The 26,462-nt window shown below is 31.2% G+C and overlaps 1 long non-coding RNA gene across 3 annotated transcripts in view; it reads left to right on the forward strand.

Moving 5' to 3' along the window:
* The window catches only part of LOC127723666 (uncharacterized), a 108,848-nt gene that overhangs the window by 63,936 nt on the left and 18,450 nt on the right, over positions 1–26,462 (forward strand). The window lies entirely within an intron of this gene.

Raw genomic sequence — 26,462 nt, forward strand, 5'->3', positions numbered from 1 at the left:
GTACATAACTGTCGATGGCCATATACGTCTTAAGAAACGTATGTGTCAGTTTGTAATATGAGATTTTGTAGAATTACTAAAATCTAAGTACAAAGGAAATGACGTATATAAATATGTCCACGTTTAACATAGAATATAAGACAGAATTAGAAACAGACTATACAGGTTTTACGACTTGACTTCCATTTACATTTTTTTTTTATAGAAATAGAATATTAAACAGCAGTATAGAATTCTAAAAACAAATGTTAAAGCGAAACCAAGCCATCAATGTATCAATTCTAGTATGCGTTTGGGCATCGTATTGGATTTGAGTATCTATCTGCTACATTTAAAACCTTATAAAGCATATATCAATCTGTTGAATTTTACCTTATCTTACATTGAATGAATATACTGATAAAAAATAACTATTTCGTTGTTTATAACATTTCTTCCTTGAATGGTTTTTTGATATGAACATTTCGTTTCCAGACTTCCCCGCAAATGCAATTGTGTACTGTCTGTTTTCGCTACATGTCAACGTTGTACTTAACTGAAAGTGCGTTATCTTTTAAAATCTGCTTTGTTTTACATAAAACAACCTTAAAAACGTCAACATGCATTTTATTTAGGTATTTGTATAAAAGTAGATAATATTTCCTATTGTTGAACTCCACTGACAAGACTAATTAGCATTAAAAGCAGTGAAGTTCCAAATCTTGCATTTTGTTCTGCTATATTCATCTGTCTTTATTCTATAATTATGAGTGCTCTTAATGAATTTATAGGGCGTCTAAGAAAAGAATAAAACAAACAATAACACATATGTTAAATATGCAAAACAAAACAGCCAATAACTATTGGATTTTTTTTTTAAACTGTAAAATTTGAAGAAAAAAAAATATTCACTGACATTTTCGATAAAATCAATAGCTATTAGTATACATGCATGCTGTTCACAGCAGATGTATTCAAACCTTTTTATTATGTCATTCAAACGACAGACACAATAATCAAAACAAAAATCTCTCGAGTTCTTATTTAAGATTATGGTGAAAGTTTAAATGTACTGCAAATGATATTTCTACGAAAATCTATATAATTCTGTCATTGAGATTTGGCCACACAGTCATTAAACAGTTTAATAATGATGAATCAGAAAGATTATGTGAACTATACTCGATTTAATTGTTCAAGTATCGGATTACGTTTGACGGGATTTAAGTTAATTGGAAACTTGGAAGTTGGTAAAAAACTTACTTAAAAGTTACTTCATTCCTAACTTATAAAATGCTGTTAATTTCAAAGGCTTGCATTTCTCTGAAAACGACAGAACAGTAACACTAGATACACACATATGCATAAGTCAGGAACCTTAAATTCAATTGTTGGCGTTTGTTGCTATATATCATATGTTTTTTTTTATTGTTTTGTACATAAATTAAGACGTCAATTTTCTCTTTTGAAGTGATTGCAAAATGTGTTTGTCATTTTGAGGCTGGTTAAATCGGACTATGGTGATTGTGTTTTGATCATTATTGAAGGGCGTACGTTGACCTAAAATTGTAAACGTCTATGTCATTCTATCAGTAGTGGAGAGTTGTCAACCATACCACAACTTTTATATTTGTATATGTATAGCAAACAAGAACAAAGACAATTAATTCTGAGTCTATTGTTATTAAAAGATACGCGTGAATTGGTCAGTATTTGCCAAATCTGAATACACATCGTACATTTTATGATGTTTACTACAAGCAATGATGGTCACATATTCACTTGTATGTCCTTTTATCTACAAATGTATTGGCTAAAATCTGTCATATAACATGTATAATAAAACAGATAAAGACAAGCATATACTTTTTTCCACCGCACAGCCCGTCTTTTTTATCATCCGTCTGAAACACATCATACCATAAAGACCCTACAAGCAACAATTGTGTGTTATTCTTTTGTTTACACTTATTTGATTTCATTGAGAATCTCATGTTGACACAATGCTTTGTTGGATTATTTTTTCGAGTGCGTTATCAGTCATAGAAGGAATATTTCTCTAGCAGAAATTGATAATTACACATAGACAAATATATATTCTATAATTTTTTATATAATGAAATTAAAAGATATACATAATCGTATTGGAATATTTTTGTATGGCGGCTAAGAGATTAATTAGTCAAATGTGGATATATATGACGTCTTTTACATTTTATTACTAATTGTATTTTTGAGAAGAACCAATCTAGTGACACAATATTTACTTCTTGTGCCTTCAAATGTTATTGACTATGTATATTACAGTTGTTTCCTCCCAGTATGATAAGTGCATGCGTTCATAGTTTTGTATGTACATCTAGTCTAGAAATGTATCGAATTTAAATACTTTATATTACACCGGGTTATTACACCTTTTTGAGATTGTAGCTAAGAAACTATTCAATTTTAGAGCGACTAATAATCTTTAATTCTATACAAATGACAAATTTAGATTAGTACTTTTTGTTCGAGATCACCATTTCCTGAATCTCAAGCGGTGTTCATATTTTAATTGTATCAATTTTTTTTTATCATTAATTTCGTAAACACAATCGATACGAAATATTCAGTAGAAATGTATAAGCCCAATAAAACAGACAGCATCATGACTAAAAAGTAAAGAAAAAAAAAAAAAAAAAAAAAAAAAACTAAATGTAAAGACAGGAAACAATTAAAGATCATTAAACATGAAACTAAAAAGCGATCGACCCAAACAACACCGAAAACAAGATCAAATTCTTTGCAATTGCACATTTGTAAATTATTATGCTTTAGTTATTTTTAGTTCTGGTGCCATATTGAAGTCTCAAAATATAGATAATGGTAATAGAATGATATGGCTAGATAACATTGACTGTTTAGGAACCGAAACCCAAATATTTAACTGTTCTAAGAACTTCTACATAGTTATCTGTGGACATGAAGATGATGTTACAGTTCAATGCTTCACCACTTGCCCATCAAAAGGTTAATATAATCTTAGACATTTAGTTTATGTATATATCAGCACTTATCAATTGGGTTTGAAAATCATGTTGTATTCATACTATTCTGATTCAACTATTTATTCAGTTTCACTTGTTAAGCTGAGGTAAAAGTTGAGTTTTTTAATGAAGTGTAAAATGAGTATAAGCTAAAACTAATCTTTTAAGTCTTTTATAGTATTGTTTCTAAACTTTTATGTTAACTGTTGCATAATAGTGATTGAGTGATTGTATGTCTATACATAACATAAGCATAAGTAAAAATATTGTGTGTCTGATGAAGGTCAGTTACTTATAAGCAGTGGACCAAATGAGCACGAAGGAAGACTTGAGATTTATATGCACGGGATATGGGGATCAGTGTGTGAAGACCTATTTGACGATGTTGATGCATCAGTAGCATGCCGAAAACTTGGTTATTGGTATGTTTGAATGTGCGATATGATTTCTATATAACTAGCCGATCATTGTTTGAATATGATTTGAAAAGAGCTAACAGCATCTTGTCGTAATATAAATTTTACACTTCATAGGCGATCATTCTTCAGTTTAATTAGGATTCGCTTTGCTAACTCTTAAACCTTTGTATGTATCAATTACCTTCAGCTGTCCGTTCCCTTCGTCAAAATATAGCAGTATTTTTCATATCAATTGATGCAAAATAAGGTGGAGTCCGTGTTGAACAATTTTATTTTGTCTGTGTTGTAATTTGTAAACTGGTTCTTTTTGTAGTTAAAATATCTCAATTGGTGTGTATGTTTCCTTTTATTTCAGACTGAATACATGTATTGAATTATCAACTAATTAATTAAATTGAACATGTATTCTTTTATTTTGTTAGATATTGTAACCATATTATACAACCTTTGTTTAGACTTTTTTAACTTTAATTTTGATAGTTTTGAAAATGCATTATCTTCAAATACTGTAGTCGACGGGCCGGGTGTTATATTGATGGATGATCTTCGTTGTTGTGGTACAGAATTTACATTGTATAAAGATGTTGGAGTAAATTGTTCTTTCGCTTCTCCAACTGCAGGCAATATGTTCTTTGAAATTAACTGCTATCTGCAAAAATTTATTCGCAGCAGCCCATAGTCTCAGATCAATAAAACTGTCATTTTAGCAAACATCACTTCAACACCGAATGTTTGAGTGATTTGGTAATGTTTACTTTGTTTGGAACAGTACTTGACAAATTAGATCGCTTTTGTCATGCCATTTTGACATTATACGTTTTGTTCCACAGTAAGACTTTAAATGTTGTTCGCTTCTAAATGTACTACAAGCCGATAAAAATAAGATATAAAGTAAAAATAGTGAGTTCAGTTTAAAACATTTTCTGCATCAAGCAAAATGATATATGATATATGATATATGATATAAGATAAAAAAAATTAAAAAAAAGCAGCCAACAATCGTAAGCTGCATTTAAAAGTAAAATTCAATATATACATGTTGTCTTTGCTGACAAAGTGATGATTTGTATTCATTAAGAGTTGCTAAAATGTGCATTATGCCAATTGCATTCCGTTTTACAAATACAATAGCGATTGAATTTTTAATGTACTCTATAATTATAGTTTTGGAAAAATTTAAATACATTTGGGGAAACACCATTGACATCTTGATGAGACAAATATGTGCTGGATTTCTGTTACATTTTCCCCGGCGATATGCGTCGATTGCGATGTTTTATTGCAGTGCGTCCTGCTAATAACACATTGCTCCAAGTGAGGGCGAGAGGTTTGGCCATGCCGGAAAGCCCCTTTTATTCTTTGTTTAACTTAAGTAGTTCTCTACAGGAAATGAATCAAAACGAAATGAAGTCTTTTCGAATAAAACTATAGAGTAATAGTTTTTTTTTATCATTGTTTAACCTCATTCAACCGCGTATTAGAAATTAGAGTGAGCAAGTGTACTTTCTAAACAATTGCAATGTTTTGTTTTACTAGTCAATGGTCATTGGAGTACATGGTGTCCCTGGAGTGCATACTTTTGTGGAAGTTACCAGTTTCGAACGTGCACTTGCACAGATCAAGTACCTATGTATGGAGGACAATTTTGTCAAGGAAATGTCGTGGAACGAAAAGCATGTAATATTTTCTGTTACAAATTAGCCCTTTGTGCAGTTTTGTTGTATGGTCAGAATAAAAAAATATACGGTAACAAAACAAAGAGGAAAAGAATATCAGTATTATTCAAAACAGGATAATTTTGTAAAATAGATAACACAATTAAATGTAGTCTTTTCGAATAAAACTATAGAGGAATAGTCACACGGACAAAACACACAAATATTTGAATTTGAATTGCCATTAATACGTTCATCCAAATGTGGCAATATTGCAAAAACTGTCAGTACAATATATATTTATGCTTTATACACTACGCTTATAATCATATATATGTCACCTTAACCCCTATTAATTATTTTCGTATAAAAACTAACACATTTGTGTATAACTTTGTTTGGCTTTTGATATTGTATTTAACATAGCAATTTATTGTATATTACACAACTATGTATGTTGTTTCTGTTTATAACGCAGTCGTATCTGATGAACAAGAAATAATCAATAGAAAATTAAAATCAAATCGAAATATGTATCGGCTAAACGATCCCGTTTATATACAGTAGGTTAACAGACATGATCCAATTAAGCATTTCATTAGTTTAAAGAAATACAAGATTTTGTTCATAGCTATGAAGCTATAAAGGTTCGACAGTAACATATGCATTGATCTTTAAATGTTTCAAACGTTTTACACAGTCTTTGTGATAGTTTCAGTCTAATGTTATATGTAATAGCAAAAAAACAACAGAACATTTCATTACATTAGTATGACAAAATAAGACTTAAATTCTTAAAACAAGGATATTTGTAACAAGATAATCTGAGTTTCAGGTAACGGAAGATAGCATTGACAAATAACACTAAGCGCTGCTCAAAATGATGCCATATGAAAGATTGGATGGAGGTTGACTGTTGTAAAAGAAAACCGACTTTGCATTTTTATTGTTGATCCACAATTAGATTGCTAAAGTATGGTCTGAAGAATATTGAGAGTTATTCTCTAAAATTATTTCACAAAAGACTAACGGCAGCGTCATCCAACTTTATATTATCTAATTGTGATGAGTATGATTAAACTACAGTAACTGTTATAATAGAACATATTTAGATGAACAATATGTGTATTACTTTTTTCAGTCATTGTAAGTTAGTCAGCGGGTATCGAATAGACAATATTCATTTTTTTTCAACCGAATCGTAATTTCAACATTAACGCTGACGTAGAATTGTTTGACGTCAGAATGTAAACGTCACACAGGTAGAGATATAAAATAATTTTGTCGTTAAAAGTATGCAACAATTATAAAAGAACAATAACACAACGGCGGGATGTTTAAAGTACAGAGACACGTCATATGTATCAAAGAAACATAAAAGGTCACACGGACAAAACACACAAGCAAAATAAAAAATAATACAAACAACACAATGACAGGATGCATAAGTGCAGAGCCACATCAAATGTTTATCACCAAAAAACAGACCAAACAGTAACAGTAATAAATGCATTGATCTTTAAATGTTTCGAACGTTTTACACAGTCTTTGTGATAGTTTCAGTCTAATGTTATATGTAAAAGCAGAAAACAACACAACATTTTTTTAAATTAGTATGACAAAATAAGACTAAAATTTTTAAAACAAGGATATTTGTAACAAGATAATCTGAGTTTCAGGTAACGGAAGATAGCATTGACAAATAACACTAAGCGCTGCTCAAAATGATGCCATATGAAGGATTGAGGTTGATTGTTGTAAAACAAAAAGCCGACGTTGCATTTTTATTGTTGATCCACAATTGGATAGCTACAGTATGGTCTGAAGAATATTGAGGGTTATTCTGTTATTCATCATGTATTATTTGTGAAGTTGATAAGGAATATTTATCAACAAGGTATTGGTACCTTCCGATGAATTTTTTAAGAAAAAGGACGAGACATTCTTTGACATACCCCTGGTTCATCAACTTTCTGCTCATACACTGGTGACGTTTTACAAAGTCTGAGAAGGAGCTGCAAGCTCTTGCATACCGAATAAGTTGGGAAATGTATATCCCGTAAGCAGGATATAACTTGTATTTATCTAAATCGATAACGCAGTATCAACAATTAATTATGTGTCCATTTAAATGATTAATAAAACACAGAGATTAGTAAAATATTATGTGGTGTGCCCTCTGATTTAAAGAGAAATGATATCAAATGTCATTGAAAATAAATAAAATTATGACCATGCAAAATTACATATATATTAAGACACTCATTTGAATCTACCGACAAATTAAATATGCACTGCATACTTTGCATAACAACAAGCATATTCATTCTTTGTTCTAAAGTGTGGGGATGACTTTTTATGATGACTTGCCAATTTGATATCTTAAACTATATAGTTAAACAAACACTTGGATGGAGAGTTGTATCAATGGCACTTATACCACATCTTCTTATATCTATTATCTTTGTGTTCGAAACTCTTCAGTTTTATCAAAATTTGTCAATGTATTTTTTTACTTTTACTTTAACTTTTTATTTCGTTTGTAAATTAATACATGTTCTTTTTTATAAAAGAGTCAAAAATCCAGAATTACCGAACACCAAGGAAAAATCAAAAATGTATGGCCTTAATTGTAATATTTTAATTATATACATGTTATACCTAGTATACATATACATATTGTTTTTATGTCTTACCAATGTCTTTCATAATAAATACAATTTCGCAAATCTAATTTGTTTGAACGAAATAAACATTCAACATCACACTTAAAAAATAAAAAAAAAAAAAATGAAAGCTTTAATTCCGCTCCTTTTTTTAAAGCGTCGAATTATTCTTATACTCTGTACAAACACGTATCGTATTTTCTTTGAATCAGAATGAATAGGTTAAACTCAACTTTCTATCTTTACAACATTAATTATTCTTTTGTTTCTTTACACCCACAGTAGAAGTATTACCGGGTTAACCGGATTTCTTTATTTCTAAAATCAAAACATTCACATTGCACTTGTTGTATTTAAAGTATGAATTGTGTTAAACGAATAGAGTTAAGAAGATACATATTTGCTGTTCAAGATAAAAGATAAATAAGTAAGACTTTAAAGCATTGTTATATTGATATGTTAAGTATCTTTGTGACTCATGTTACGTATAAAAATATGTAGACAAATATTTATGATAAATCGAGTATCCCGAAGTCTGGTGTTAATGTGTACAGTCAATGTTGTGTATATGAGTGATTTCTTATGGACTGATACAGCATCATTAAAAAAAAAAAAAAAAAAAAAAAAACAATATATATTGGATACCTCGTTTGATTTCATTTATTCAGTTGAATCGTATCTAGATCATTTCTAAACACTTGACAAAATGCGTTGTATGTCTTTATTAAATGTAAAAAATGGTTTTCATTGTTGAAGGTCGGACGTAAACATAAAATTGCCAAAAACCGCGTCTTTTTTGGTCTCTGATGGATATCGACAATCATAAAACATCTATTTATCTTATAATAATGAAATTGGTGCATTGATGAAACTTCAATCTAAATGCATTGTGTCTTTTTTCATGAGAATTGTTTTTGAAATATATAAACAAAAAACAAAGCACCCATTTAAAACGCAACTGTTAAACGATACCAAAGGAATATTCAAATCCCTAAAACGACAATGCCATGACTTAAACAAAACAATACAAGAGGGACGAAAGATACCAGAGGGACAGTCAAACTCATAGATCGAAAACAAACTGACAACGCCATGGCCAAAAATAAAAATACAAACAGACAAATAATAGTACAGATGACACAACATAGAAAACTAAAGACTTAGCAACACGAACCCCACCAAAAACTGGGGGTCATGTCAGGTGCTCCAGAAGGGTAAGCAGATCCTGCTCCACATGTGGCACCCGTCGTGTTGCTTATGTTATTACAAATCCGGTAAATAGTCTAATTCGGTAAGTCACATTCGTGAAAAGAGAAGGGTATTGTAGTTACGACATAAGGAACATATCCGATATCATCTGTGAAACGAAGACACACAAAAGTCCTCAAAAACATAATTTAAACTATATGAAATATATGTCATTTGAACTGCAATCAAAATTTCACAAAAAACCCAGATGTTAAACAATAATCAACACAAATAGACTGAAATTTACCAGAAGAGATTCAAATTCATCGTTTCCAATAAAGGCAGTAACACTTCATATGTTTTCAAATTGTAAGGTTCTCTTTTTATTTTATTTGTATAAACATAATATAATATTTCTGATTTTAACTTGTTTGTCCCGATTTTTGCTAAGTTGTTTAAACAAATGTTCTATCAAGCTACATGTTAAGCGACTAACAGTAGATATGCCAACCACTTATGTTTGTTTACATATGTGTATCCTTACACTTTGAATGAGAACACTGTTGTTTAACATGCTATTTAATTATATTATGATTCTGCAATGGTATATCTTTACTGTGTGTACATACACAAAAATATATTACCTAAATAAGTAGGAATGCAAATTACAAATCATTAGACCATCAATTACTGACATAACTTCGTTGAACCTTTAAAATACCTGTGCTAGTTTTCTGAAGAAATAAATAACATTATTTCTTAAATAATTTACGAATTGAAATTAGTTGAAACATATTTTTAATGTTTCCTATGTCATATTCTTTTCAAATCGTACAAGGACTACACACAATTGTTGTTTTTAAATTGTTTGCACTTATGTTTCAACGTCTTTACAAGCCCGAAAGATTTTTAAAAGGTAATATTATACCAGTTTTGACTCAATTGTCTATAATATAAAGTTTTAACATTCGCATTGCATGTAGATTATTTCAAAAAGTAATTATTAGAAGGTGTTCACCTAGAGATACATCTTTGAGTAGGATATACGACTGCATAGAATTTATCTATTAGGCTATATCAAATACAAAGCTGAGACTCAAGATTCTTACATTACATATTGTCCTGGACAGTATATTGTGTTTTCTGCTCTTTGGTCCGGTTGATGTCCTTTTAATACACTCCCGTTTCAACCTGAATTTTATTTACAATGCAAACGCTGATTGAGGTTGAGATTGAAGTAACCTGCTTATATTTTATCCATGGTTTCAAAGCAATGATTTATCGATCAAACTGTATCAAAAATCGATGTGATATTGAACAAAACCATGAGAAGCAAATAATCCGAATTCACTCATGTCGGTATTTATCCATTATCCAGCTTGTTTGTTTCTTGTAAGGGCAATGAGTAGGCTACTGATAATAACACTTTGTGCAAAACTTTAATGTCGATTTTTAGATACAAAATGAATAGTTTATAATTGTAGTTAGAACGAGTATTATGGTGTTCAATGTTATCTTTAGTTATACCAAAATTTGTCAATGAACTCTTTTATTACTTTAACTTTCAATTTCTATTGATAATTAAGGCACATGTTTATAAAAAAGTTAAAAGAAATCTTGAAATACCGAACACAAAGGAAAATTCAAAACGGAATGACCTTTACCGACAATTTCACAAATTTTAATTGATTTGAACGACATATAATGTTTTCCACGTCATATTTTTTTTTAAACCAAAATCAACTGGTTAAAATCCACTTTCGATTTTTATAACATGTAATTATTCTGTTGTTTCTGTACACACGCAGTCGAATTTTAAAGGAAACTATTACCGGGTTAACCGGAATGCTTCATTTCTTAAATTAAAACATTGCACTTATTGCATTTAAATTATGACAACATTTTTGTAAACGTCTAGTGTTTGAAGATAAATATTTGCTTTATAGGAAAACAGATTGATAAATAAGACTTTTTACAATTACATTATTGATATTTCAACATCTTCGTGTTCCATTTTAAATATTCAAATATTTACATTATTTTTACTAAAATTTATTTTGAATTAAATATCCTCCAAATCTTTGATAAATGTGTATATAGTTAATGATGTGTTCATGAGTGTTTGCCTTTGTACTCATATGTCATCATTTAAAAACACCAGTATAGATTATATTTTAACCCTTAACAGAATGCGTTTGAATTGAATGTCTTTATTAAATGTAAATACGAAGTATGGAAAAAGTGAACGGCCAATCAAATGATTATCAGCAAAAGAATCCGTTCACCTTTAGATCGGCATGATTTGTTTACATGAAATCATCTAACAGATTTATAAACTTAAAAAAAAAACATTTATCAAACATGTTAATTGATTGTAGTAGGTATATTAAGGCGACAGCTGTTTCCTGATTGTCAAATCTTGGAAATTAAGAATTAAGATTAAGAATTGCCTCCAAAATTTATAACAACAACACTTTAATTATGATAACCCAATTAATGGTGAGTCAATAGGTGATCTCGTGCTCCATGTTTAAACGGTTTGATGTATAAAATATCCAGACTACATGTTTATATAAAAAAGACAAGCGGTTGATATTCATTGTCTTATTTTGACATTTTTCTGTAGCTTTGCTGTCTATATGGGTGTACTATCCTGCATCTGTGGTTTTATCGTTAACAGCATCAATTCTTAACCTACACACGTGTCAATTGTTTATATGGCAATTGCAATCTAACAGTTAGTTCTTTAACGTAAATTTATCTCAGTATTTTAGTCTTCATCAACAATGATCAAGTTATTGAAATAAAGTCGTATCCCTTTGCAGTCAAAATATAAATGATCTGAGTAACCAAAAATGCACAATACTATTGTTAACTCGTTATTCGAGACTGTGCTAGCACACTAAGGCATAAAGGTCATGATGATAAAAATACATTTTGTTTTCGTTTTTTTAAGCACAGATAGAACAAAGATTTGTTCAACTAATTTAATTATTTTGTTCTGACTCCTAATGATTTGAACAGCATAGTAGGGGCTATAAATTTACAATATGGGTGTTTAATTGTAAGTCAAAATCATTATCTATTTTTTTTTACATTCGGTAAAGCGGAGTCAACTTAGAGTTCGCTAGGTGGATCTTCTTAAGCCTGCCAACAAAATTCTTGTCTTATCCCGTTGCAGTCAAAATATAAATTGAAACTGTTTAGCTCTCTGTGCGTTCATAAATGCAACATGCAAGTGTTTAGTCTTTATTCGAGCTCGTGAGAACTTAACGAGGAGAACTATTCCATGTATTCATGACAAACAACATTTTTTCCCCCTTTTTTTAGTACAGATTATAGGAAATTGGTCGAGGTTTGTTAATATTTTTTTCAATTTATTTGTTATGTTTACTCCTTATGAACTTACTAATAAGACAGAGATGTAGATTATAAACGCATGCTACAGGTGTTTCTAGTCAGTCGTAGAAATTATGCCCAGTTGTAATTAATTCATTCACTCAAAGGATCTACTTAAGTTCACAAACAGATTTCAAGTCGTATCCTGCTGCAGTCAATTTATAGTATCTCGACTTTTTACACCATTGTATGGGGTTATAAATGCATGCTATGGATGTTTTCTGGTCAGGACGGGGCCTGATGGCAAATTTTTATACATTCATTTTAGCGGAATTGCGATAGAGTTCGATCAGCGGATCTAATTATATCCGCAAAAAGAACTCTAGCAATATCTTGCTGCAGTGAAAATATAAACAGTTGCTATCCTGCCATTTGAGTGACCAAAAATGCACTATTCTAGTATTTACTCGTTACTCCGGTCCATTTTAGTACAGCGAGGAGGAATATTCATTATATTAAAAAATGTTTTCCGTTTTTTGTTTTTTTTTTAAATCCAGAATAGAGTACAGTGGCTGAGGTTGTATAAAATTCTTACACTTTTATATCAACTCCTTATGAATCGAACAACATACATGACATAGTACGGGGGACTATAAATGCATATTACGGGATTTTCTGGTCAGGTATCATTTCAAAGCAGATCCAATTGGCATATTTCTTGTATGTTGTATTACCTAAAAACTACCTACAAGAGTACAAACTTATATTTTTTTTTAAATTCTGACTTGTTACATGTCTTATTAATTAGGTATGTGCATTGTTCTTGCTATCATATATGAGGCTAAGTGGTAAATAGGGTAGAAAAATAAAAATTTGAACAAAGTTGAAAATACCAGCATATTAATACAATTATTCCAGTATTTGCAATACATATTTGACGCTCCAAAATTATTAATTCCACTACTTTCGTACACCTTATTAGAATATTTTTACCAGGTTTTTTTAGTATACCAAGTGCACTAGTAGGTAGAATGGTTATTTAAGAACAAGTAACACAATTTGTTTGGCTTTTTTCGGAAGCCATTTATAGTTGGAACGTTCATGATATTAGTTTCTACTTCTTAGAGGTAGGGAAAAGTTTGTTTGTTAACGATCTAATTTTCCGAAAGTCAAATTAGTTGGAATGTTGGCAATTTGTGATTTCTTTTTGCAGAACCTTAATATAAAGCTTACTATAAACAATAATGATATAATTGGCAGCCATATCAGAAGCCATATCTGAAAAACATAAATTCATTGCCGAGTTATTTTATCGAATATTTAATACGAGAAATAGGAATACATTGGATGCTGTTAAGAGTAAAATGTTCTTGAAAATGTTTAATATGAATATCAGCTATTTTCGTTACTAAATTGACAAAAGAATACACGTACCATGATGATGATTTTGTCAGTTTTTCTAATTGTTTTCATTTTATACAGTAAGTTTGAGTCATTGATGAAGTCAAGAAATGCTTTCAATTTAATAATTGACGGAAGAAGATACTTAGTTCTACTTTAAGGACTGATTTCAAATCTCGGTCCTAGACTGTTTTAAAGTATTCTGTTTAACCATGGGAAACTTACATGGGTCATACATGTATTTGAAATTTACTGCAATTTCATGACGTTTAAAAATGTTCACTGATATTAACATTTTTGCACACCTCGCTATACTTTAAAACATATTTCCGAGTAGATTTGTTGTCAATATACCAAATGAGAGGGAGCACAGTATTATCAAAATTACCAGAAATTTGTACATGTTGTACAGCCTGATCACTAAGAATACCGACAATATTTATTGAATCTAAACATTTAGTTACAAACATGTATTTTTTTTTAAACACTGCGTGTTATGATCATGGATATCAGTGTTAGGAAACAGTTTAGAACGGTGTGCAACTATAATTAAGATTTTACCAAATGCTTGTATTATTATTTTTTGTCGTATCATAGAAAGTTTTAGAAAGCGCCTTTGAATAAGAAATGAGAACTATGTAAAACTAAGATGTTAACATAAAAAGCCGACATTAGAGATATTTAAGGGAAAAGGAAAATAGTGATTGTTTGCAATGATCATTTATCAAAGATGGATTCTGTATATTTAATCCAGGGCTACTTAGAATTATTATCATTTTAATCAGATTTATATTGTATCAGTCACGCATGAAGTTCAATTCTTTAGTGTCTCTGAATTGTTTTAGACACATTGATGTAGGATCGTATTGGGAACAATGATTTGATTCATAAAGTTTTTGTAATCACTTTTCTAACTTATTCGACAAACCTACCGATTTGATTCTTAGTGAAATATATAAATACTTTACCCGGGACATGGATATACGGGAAATTTTTTTTTATTTTATGGGGAAGTGGGATGTCTCACTATTATTTTTCTTCTTAAAGATTATGATTTGCCAAATGTTGGATATATCACGCTTTTAAAAAAATATAATAACTACTATGGGTCCCGGAGTTTTTTTCAAGCTACAGATGGGGGATTTGGTGGCCGGTTTATCAAAGTAGCGTTACTAGCATGTTAACACTTGCGTTATGAGTTCAAATCCGGCAATTTCGACTCTAATCTCAATTGACTAGAATTGTCAGCTTTTTTCTACCGAGGTTCGGTGGGTCTCTCCGGGCAAACAGAAAAGTCGGGTCTAATCTCAGATGCTTTGGAGCGGTTATCTAATCCTGCCAGACATGTGATATCCACTGAGTCACTTTTATCTACTAGTATATGATTAGTTATTTTGGGTGAATAGCCATCGTGCATTAAAGGATTGGTAGTTGAATTGATATTACAATAAGACATCAGTATATTCGCCATTCATAATAGACCAAAACATGTGTAGACCTATATATATATATATATACCTATACCTATATAGAAATTTAGAAGCGCAATTATTGGTTTTAATAAACATCAATCGATACCTCCGGAAAAACAAAAGTATGAAAACATGTAAAATAAGCCATTGAAATCAATTTGCTATGAAACACTAATATTTTTATATAAATTACACATGGCCAAGGGAATGATAGAGCAAATTTCTAATCAAAGAAAGCGAGGCGAAATCAAGATTGACAATGTTTGTTCTATGGAAAACAATCTGCTCTATCAACCTCTCAGCTAGGTGTTATTGAATTTATAATACTGAATGTTCTGTCCTCATACATATAATACATATGCATTGTTTTTTTTAAGTTTTTAATTGAAAGTACTTTACTATTTCCATGATCACGTCACCTGCATAAAACGTTATAGTTATTAGAAAAACAACAAAAGTGAAGCCACTTTTTTTTTTGTACAGTCTATGAAAAGGTCTGAGGCAAAAACGTAGATTTTGAGCACTGTCTTTAAAATTATCAACGTCAAACTTATTCGTTATTCGTAGTCCTTTACATAATCCATTTTTGATGATTGGACTGCACGAGATGATGACATTCATAACGTTTTTCAGGATCTCAATATTGACGATTTCAAGTCTAAACCTCCTGATTGCACCTGTGCTAGTTTCCAATTCACATATAATCTGGCTGGCCACGTTATTACCGGTGACCTCAAAATAGTCCATAACACGTCCCTGCGAAATGTGTTATCTTAAGGTCCAAAATATCCTGAGCCTAAATCCATCAATTGGAAATACAACTTCAAAATACTAGTGGTTTCAGTCAAGGATTATGATAATGGGCTAAACGCGAGAAAGAAGAGGTAGATACTCTTTCCGAATGGATCAAGACTGTGAGGTCGTTGATACAAATCAGAATTAAGAAATTGAATGGGTCTATCAATACACATGCTACGTCAATCTTTAGAGACCCAAATATTGGAAAACACATGTCCTACCTCCATGACAAATATGTCTCCGCAGATGAAGCCCCAAATAACATCTTTTTTTTCCGTGTAAACCTCATTACATAAACTGCTTGGTAAGTGAATTAGGTATTGACAATGCACTTGGAAACTCTACATATACCCTCACGACACTTACCAAAGATGAAATCCTGGAGAATCCAAGGTCTGTTCTATGTTGCTTTGGAATTTCATTCAAAGATGATAAACTAGATCTTTCATCACTGCATTGGATACCTAAAGTACACAAGTGTCCTTACAAACAACGGTATAATGCTGGGTCTTCCAAATCCTCCACGAAAACTCTTTCTAAATTATTAAAATCCATTTTATCGGTAATCAAAGCCGGGCTTCAAAGTTTTTGTGAAACTACCGATTCTAGAGTTGGCGTGAATCAGATGTGGATACTAAAACAATCCAAAGATCTTTTAGAGTACATGCAATCTAAGACTCTTTCATCTTGCAATAGTATTAAAACATTTCACTTTTCTACACTTTACACAAATATTTCTCATTCCAAACTAAAAGACAAATTAAAAGAGTTGGTATTACTTTGTTTCATAAAAAAATGTCCAACGTAGATACAAGTATCTTGTCTTAGTTAGGGATAAATCCTACTTTATAAAGAATCACTCTGATTCAAGCAAAACATTCTCTGAAACAGACATTATCAAGATACTTGATTTCTTGATTGACAACATATTTGTTACGTTTGGAGGACGTGTTTTTCAACAAACTATCGGCATTCCCATTGGAACCAATTATGCCTCTCTTCCTGCCGACTTGTTCCTATAATATTATGAGGCTGACTTTATACAGGAACTTCTTAGGAAGAAAGATAAGAAGTGAGCAATATCCTTTAACTTTACATTCCGCTATTTAGATGATGTTCTTTCACTAAATAATTCAAAAGTTGGTGACTATGTTGAACGCATCTATCACATCGAACTAGAGATAAAAGATACACCAGATAGAGTTAAGTCTGCCTCATATCTTGACTTACATTTAGAAATTGACAATGAGGGTCGGTTTAAAACAAAACGTTTCGACAAAAGAGATGATTTCAGCTTCCAATTGTGAATTTTCCATTTCTATGTAGCAACATTTTTGCAGCAACTGCATACGGAGTATATATCTCCCAACTGATACGATATTCCAGGGCTTGTATTTCCTATCCTGATTTCCTTGATAGAGGATTGCTGCTCACAAGGTAGCTATTAAACCTAGAGTTCTAAACTGTGAAGTTGCAATCATCCCTTCGTAAATTTTACGGACGTTATCACGAGCTGGTTGTTCGATATGAAATATCCGTTTCACAGATGATATCGGATATGTTCCTTATGTCGTAACTACAATCCCTTTTCACAAATGTGACCTACCGAATTAGACCATTTACAAGGGTTGCAGTAGCACATGAGCAACATGACGGGTGCCACATGCGGAGCAGGATCTGCCTACCCTTCCGGAGCACCTGAGATCAACCCCAGTTTTGGTTGGGTTCGTGTTGCTTAGTCTTTAGTTTTCTATGTTGTGTTTTATGTACTTATATTTGTCTGTTTGTCTTTTTAATTTTCAGCCATGGCGTTGTCAGTTTATTTTTGATCTATGAGTTTGACTGTCCCTCTGGTATCTTTCGCCCCTCTTTCAAAATTTGTCTCTCGCTGATCCATGGTAAATCGTAAATTATCTCCTTTGTATTAACAAGTTGAAATCAGGCACTTTGACATGATGTATAATAAAATAAATTGCAACACGATACATGTGAGGGATTGATTCTAATCATACAACATGAGTCACGATGTTGGAAGAGTCTCACAAAATCTAACTGATGTGAATTATATCTTATTTCAATCAACACATAATATTCCTTTCGTTTCTTTGAACAGGTCGAGGGTGCAGTCATATTGTTCATTGCTTATAAAATAACTGACTACACTTGACAAAAAGTAGAACAGCTCAACTTTAAATTCTTTTGAATAAAATTTGAAAAAAAATAGGTAATGCTTTTGTCGAATAACGTGTACTTACAATCTATTAATAAACATACTTTAAAAAAAATCTTGTACTAGTTTTTTAAATAACAGTGTAAAGCTAGATAAATACTTCGTAACACAAACTTAATTCTAAAGTTTTTCAAATCACGTACTTTATCTGATCGAGTTAAGATTACAGTGAATGGGTATGTCCCCGTTTCCGATGTTAACACGAAGTTGTTATATAACATGATGTTTTCGTGACTTTATCGACAAGGTTGAGAGAATCTATATTAACATGATTACTTACTGATTCTACTAATTGTTTTCGTATTATCCGAATGACATGAAAGGTACGTTCTAACGCTGTGTGTAGTTTTTTTTTATTTGGTAAATAACTGATCTGTAATTATTCTGTATTGTATTGCTTTCTAGATTAACAATTCAGCATCTTTGTGACGGGAATGTTAGAGAGATAAAAAACAATACTGTAATATCTTTTTCGTAAAAGTTTATAAATCTGCACATTTATGTAAAAGGTTTCTTGAAGCCTTCTACTGATAATTCGCATTGTTTTGTTTATATATGCAAGTGTATACTACATACCAATTCATTTATCAATTAATGATTTTTTTCTTCAAGACATCTTTCTTCTGATGTAATGTTTTTAGTTTACTAGAGATTCAGAGGTGAACTTGAAACAATGTAAATACCAAAAGTAAAATAAATAAATGAATAAAAAAAATAAATTAAAAGATTGATAAATAAATAAATAAATCTGTAATAAATAAATAAATAAATAAATAAATAAATAAATAAATAAATAAATAAATAAATAAATAAATAAATAAATAAATAAATAAATAAATATTACTGGATAGGGGTATTTTAAAATACATACACAGTTTCGGTTTCATATAGGGACACCCTATCAATCTTGATGTCCGTATTCAATACATTTATCAGGCAGTAGAAACCATGTTTACTATAGGGGTTTGTTAAGCTGTATGGGATTTTAAAATACACATCCATTTTAGTCAGATTGGGAAAGTAAACTTGGTTCTGTGTAAAACAAGTGTATAATTGCACATTAAATTTCATGCGCCATTTCGTTTAAAGGTATGTAGGTGTGCTACTCTCAGTCGAGCTTCTGCTTTATTAACCAAATCACAATTTTCTGGTTGGAATTCTCTTCAATCATCCCCACGATACCGAACTTACCTTTTTTTAATGCATTCTTTTTTTTTCCACATTTTTAGTAGATATTAAAACATCTCGTGTATAAGACTGTGTAAAGGTGTAGTACAAAGAGTTCAAAATTATAAACGTCGATGGGAACAACTTTCTTTCAAATACGCGTAGCTTGTAAAAGATTTTTTAAGATATTGCACTTCAAAAACAGTTAATATCGCTATCTCCTTTTTTTGTTATATTGAAAATAAAACATACGAAGAATTGTTTTTATAAACATAATGTTTTTTTAATATTTAATAATTATTTGTTTTTACTCCAGTTTCCGTCCATTACGTTATGTATGATACAGGATATTCTTATATATTTTTTCTTTCAAAAGATTTTCAATTTCCAATTAAAATTAATTCTTCAATTTAGTACATAAATACATAAAGGCTACAGTAGTATACCGCTGTTCAATAGTCATAAATTGATTTAACTGAAAAAAATCCGGGTCATAAACCAAATCGAGGAAAACACACCAGCTTTAAGAGGAAAACAACTGATTAACATAAACAATGAACTGCTTTGTAAACACAGCTGTTTCTCAAACCATGCCTCTATCGGGGAGATATATAGTATTCATAGACAAATCATTTTGTTGACGTACTGAATCCCAGTTATGATCATTTATTTCATCTCGCAGAGAAATAATTTGGGAATGTTACCAGTACATATACATATGCATATTGTTCATGTTCAGGTCTGTGGAAATCCTATAATCAAGGTTTGAATAGTATATAATTTTGTGTAAGTTTAAACTCTTAGAAGTTCGGGGCAAATAAACGTCAAACATATGCCGCACAGCCCTATATTTTGACTTTTGAAAAAATTGAAGTGCATATGAACTTTCCATTCTAGGATATATTTTTTTTCAGAACTTCATAATAAAATAGGTACAGTTTAAGCCATAAAATGAGTTTTTCTATTGGAAATTGCATTGTCCATATTTTAAGAAATGCAACCATTAGGATCATCCGAATGGATCAAAACATCAATTCAACCATCATTACCTTCAAGAAAAAAATTTAAAAGACAAATACCGGCCTATAAAAAAACACATGGCAGAAACTACTGATGAAACAAAAAATATCCTTATAATAGCTCAGTCTTAAATGTTCTATGTCGTGTTAAGTGAATTGTTGTTTGACTTTTAGTCTTCCTTCGTTTTTTTCCATCCTTTTGTCAGTTCGTTTTCTTATTATCACTTAGGTATCTTCCGCCTCGTCAAGGTACTAAAAATACAGATTACTTCATCTGGTCCGGAAGAGTAACCAATTCAATCTCTACCAGTTTAACCTGACATCCATAGTTAGCAGTTTATTGTAAATTAAAAATTATGTATTTCAAACGCTTCATTTACCCGCCGTATATACATATATATGATGACTTCTGTTATCAGTAAACGGTAAATATTTTAATATTCTTTTTTAATAAATAAAAGAACAGATTTTTTTTTATAATTTTCCTTCTTACACGAAGAAAATATAAATGCATACATGCACCGATAAACAAAACAAACATGACGGAGCAAGGAAATCTCCTCACCATGGGGAAAATAAAAAAAACAACAAAGTATTTCTGAAGCTATGAATGTTGGGATCTGCGTTCATATTTACTATTTTTCACAGTATTCCGAGTTCAAACATTTTTTTTTCTCTGAAACTTATATCCAGCTTCATGGACTAAGAATTGCACAATAATTTAATCAAACTCAAATTTTGTGATTTATTATTACTTTGATAATAAGACGTATGACAATGATTATTTGAGCTGATATTTTGAAAAAAAAACGGCACCAATACAATGTTATGGTGACTTGTTAATTTTTTTCTACATAAACATTGATTTCATAACACTTCTTTCAATTACATTAATTTTCCGTTTGCAATGCTTAACTTACATTTTATTTTACTAACAAGGACAGTGAAACTTTATAATTTCATGTTCACTAAATTACCTGGCTATGACCTTCCATCAGTCAGCGTACTTATATTACTTTAACGTTGTCATGCTAAAATAATATATTTTAATATGAACTATTTTTTTATACAATATAAAACATAAAACACAATAGAAGTACTATGACAAGCTCCTTATCATTCATAAAAATCGTTCGTGAAAGGTGTTACTCGACCCTTTTATGTCTTACTGAAAACGGAAAAGTATCCGACTTATAATAGATAAAATGCATGCTAAGTACTTCTAATTAATGAAAATTGTCTATCATACTAGATATAGTCAAAAATATTCTTAAAAGAGGGACGAAAGATACCAGAGGGACAGTCAAACTCATAGATCGAAAACAAACTGACAACGTCATGGTCAAAAATAAAAAGACAAACAGACAAAAATTAGTACAGATGACACAACATAGAAAACTAAAGACTAAGCAACACGAACCCCACCAAAAACTGGGGGTGATCTCAGGTGCTCCGGAAGGGTAAGCAGATCCTGCTCCACATGTGGCACCCGTCGTGTTGCTTATGTTATTACAAATCCGGTAAATAGTCTAATTCGGTAAGTCACATTCGTGAAAAGGGAAGGGTATTGTAGTTACGAAAATAAGGAACATATCCGATATATATGTGAAACGGTTATTCCATAACGGTCAACCAACTCGTGATGGCGTCCGTAAAATTTACGAAGGGATGACTTCAACTTCACCATTTGGAACTCTTGGTTTAATTTACGTTATCTATGTTTTGGAAGACATTTAAACAAAACATAAACATTTTTAAAATTAGATAAAACATGAAACAGGAGATGATTTCCAGAAAAGTAAGAAAGAAAAGAAAAAAAAAAACAAACGACATACACTGCAATGAAACTCATGACTTGCACAATACAGAATGCAGCGGGTTAACCATGTTTGCAGGTACTAAAATTGCTTTACCCTGTGCCAGTTGTGTCACAGCAAAACATAATAATACACTATTCAAATCAGTAAAAAAACGTCTTACTGCTGTACTGGCATAAAAACGGATATCGTTCTATTAAAACTTGCTGTCATAAAATTTTGGATAGTATTTAAAATTAAGGAATATATCTCCTACATGTATAGCTCTGATTCCTTGTAGGCATTTAGCCTTACTCTTTTGGAAGTTTTTTTGTTTTGTTTTATCAAATCTTAATGTTTGGATTTCAAATGTTTGGACTACTGAATAACGTTGACTTAACCAAAGCCATAACCAAGTAAGACAATACAAAAGATACCAATGGGACTTTAAAATGCAAAAGTCAAAGACAACACTTAGGGGAAGAAAAATAGAAGAAAAGCGACGAAAAGACGTACAAGTCCATATAACTCTACATGAAAAACTAAAACTAAGAAACACGAACCCGAGCAATAACTGGAGTGAAGGCTAGTGTTCCAGAAGGATCAGTAAGATTCAAACCAGTAGCAACAGATCGATAAAATGTTTTGGAATAGAACAAAAGCCTGCAACACATTAACTAGATTTTAACAATTTCATAAAAAAAATGATAGTCTATCAAACACTGTCATTAACTCGAAATTATTTCAGGAAAAAAAAATAATCAATAAAAAACATAAATGCAAGTAACACTTAACGAAGATCCTGTCTGTGTATATGCATCTAAACACGAGATAGTTTTGAATTCGAAGTGCTGATATATGAAATTTTTTTATACTTTGAATTCTAATCTCGTGTTTCCTTGTAAGTATTCCACGCTGAAAACGGGTGCCACAGTTTAAGCTGGATATGCTTTCCCTTCTGAAGCACCTTGGTTTGTCCCGGGTTGGAGTGGATTTCGAGTTTATCAGTCATTGTCAGTTCGTTATCGACTTGCTATTCCTTTGGTATCTTCTGCATCGATTTTTCGTTTGAAAGTTATAAAGAACTGTTTCATACCCATCTTGCTATAGTGCAGTAGTTTGGTATATCACTGCAATTGTTAACCTGCTACTAATACAATATCCTATTTTACAGGCAGAATGAATCAACTGATATGGATCCTTCTTCTTACTGAGATGAAATTGGCATTTGTGGTCAATGGTCAGCTTTCTGGTTTGTTGGATTTATTTGACATATGTTTGAGTTAATACTTCTACTGTATGTCCGGCACACATTTACGTTAAAATGCATATTATATGGAATTACGTTGTAAATGATTTAGCAAGAAATCTTTTCACCAAAACATCATTAAGTAGACGTGCATTTGAAGATATTAAAATGATTGAATCTACCCCTAATAGAATAACTACAAACAAGAATTTTTATTTTTTCCGTTTTTATGTAATTTTTTAATCATTCTAACTCCACCAATGCTCTCAGTGACCGAGTGGTCTAATTGGTCTACTAAGTAGCACATGTAGTAGTTCTACTGAATCAATAGCCTGTCAACACTGTGGTTGTGAATTCGATTCCGACACGTAAATTGACTAGGATTGTCAGTGTTCCTAAGGAAATGCCGTGGTATATCTCCGGCAATCCAGCTTCCACCACTAATAAAAATTGACAGCCAAAATTGATGGTAATAGTACTAAAAGTGGCGTCAAACACCAATCATCCAATTAGTCATCAATCGCATTCCACTATACTGTCTTTTTGTTCTTCTGTGAAACTCTGTCATCTCATCATTACATAATGCCTTCATTCAATCATTCTTTTATTTCGTCCTATTCTATATCTTAATCACAAACTTTCTTTCCGTTTGACAGATCTTTTTACAAAATAAAGTCCCTGGATTGCATAAAATTCACAAACAAACAAAACCTATTGAAAATTGTTTGCAAATTTTCTTACGCCCTAAACTGAAATATATTAAAAACACGTTACTTAAATCAAACATAATTACAACATTATTCCTTCTATTCATTTGACCAATATTAAGCCATTAGTAAAACAATTATTTCCGTGATCATTTTCACGAAATTGGACCTAGTTTTTATTGCATTTTTATCACTTTTTGTCTAAGAGAATTAACTAGATAAAAAATGAAAACAACACTTTATAATTGTCATGCGTCCGAAAGACTTTTTTGAATTTACCTTCATCATTAAGTCCAAAGCCGAATATATGAGACCAAAGGATGTACAAGAACCGAAACAGTTACAAAACTATCTATATACCTATATGGAGTTATTTTCTTTCAGAACGATAGGTCATTCCTTCGAAGAATCAACCAGGACGATACCAAGTTTCAATGAAATATGCACGAAAGCATAAAATGATGACCTCTGTGAGGTCATTATTTTCTTGGATAAAAATGCAAACTATAATTTACTGAAACATTTAATTCCTTTGATAGTTTGTGGTTCCCAATAAGGAGTTTATTTCTTAAATGTTCCATCTTTGAAAGGCTTCAGGCAAAAATATCCTTTCCACCGTATTTTACTTTGAAATCCCCCCCAAAAAAAACGTCATTCACGCGCTCGAAACAAATACAAAAAATATATATACCTACATGGAGTTTTGTTTTATATCTAGATTAATGAAAACATATTGTGAAGTTTTTTTTTATGTATCGCATCAATTAAGGGACATGATTATACATGTGAGATAAATTTATAAATGCAAAACTTTTCACAACACTTTTAAAGCAAGCCAAAATTAACGCATTCGTGTGTAGGTTGTTGAAAATCTTATTATTTCACATTGAATTGTAAATCCTGCTTTGATATGCATTTCGTGATCTCTTCGTTTTAGTTTTTAACATTGTACACCTATATATACCTTTTACTCTTTCAAATGATCAACTGATCAAATATCCGTTAATCAATAGGATAACAGGTAAAACATTAAATCCTGATTCTGTGTTGGAAAAACAAATTGTCTTGCAATTCAGAACAAAATTACCCTGAATAGTTCATTTGTTAAAAATGATCTAAATCTGCCATTAAATGTCATTGCAAATAGAAACAAAACATAGCACAACACTTTCAAAAACTAAGTTGGTACAATAAAATACATACAAAGTATTTTACACCGAAATCGGGTGGTCCCATTTCATTTGTCTTGCTTCATGCAGTTAAGTTATATTTTTATTGGGTCTGGATAATGGTTTCTAGAGTTTATATCTAGATGTATTATTGAACTTTGTTTCACATTATAAATGAGATGTACGGCGTATTAAAACTCGAACGCATCAGAAAGGAATATCCAACTTTTTGCGGTAAAATAGGATGCAAATTCTGCAAATCTTTACAGATAATAATATTTTTGGACGGTATATAAGTCAGATAATGCATATATTTAGTGTTTTTTTGTCGTCGTAGACAAACCCGAGTTGTGTTCTACGACAAGAAAAACGTTAAAATATGCATTATCTATAACGTTACCAACAAGGACCTACATGATGGCATAATCAATTTATTGTAGACTTTGTATGAGCCAGTTCAAACCTTAGTTTCTAAATAATTTATAAATATACAAACGGTTAAAGGTAAGAATGTTTTGCCATAAATCATGTCAGTAAAACAGTACTGATAAAAAGTGAAATGACAAAAGTACCGAACTCCAAGGAAAATTCATAATGGAAAGTCCTTTATCATATAGTAAAAATGTAAAGCTCCAACACACCAAACGAATGAAAAACAACTGTGATATTCCTGACTTGGTACAGGCATTGCCTTATGTAGAAAATGATGGATTAAAGCTTGTTGTATAACTAGCTTAACCTCTCACTACGTAGATGATGATACACTTGGGATACTATCGCTTATTGAGCACAAATGTTCACATATAGGTTAACCATTTAGATAGGTTCGATAGTTTTTTGATGGTTGTAAGTTGCATGAAAACTAGATACAAACTGTATGTGTCACCCTTAAAAAACCCAACCTCGCAAATTATTTGTTTCCAAAAGATTTATAGTGTTCCTCTTGCACTGAAATAATAAACTACACTTCAATCAAATGTTTCACTAATACCTTTCTGCCTATAATAGGGCCTCGGTGGCCGAGTGGTCTAAGTAGTTACTACTCTAATCACTAGCGAGTCAACACTGAGGTTGTGAGTTCGAACCCCTCTCGTGCGGGTGCACTCGACTCCAATCTTAATTGACTAGGATTGTCAGTTTTCCTATCGAAGGTCGGTGGTTTTCTCAGGGCACTCCGGCTTC

Source organism: Mytilus californianus, unplaced genomic scaffold (genome assembly GCF_021869535.1).
Source record: "Mytilus californianus isolate M0D057914Y unplaced genomic scaffold, xbMytCali1.0.p SCAF_13, whole genome shotgun sequence".
Classification (NCBI taxonomy): Eukaryota; Metazoa; Mollusca; class Bivalvia; order Mytilida; family Mytilidae; genus Mytilus; species Mytilus californianus.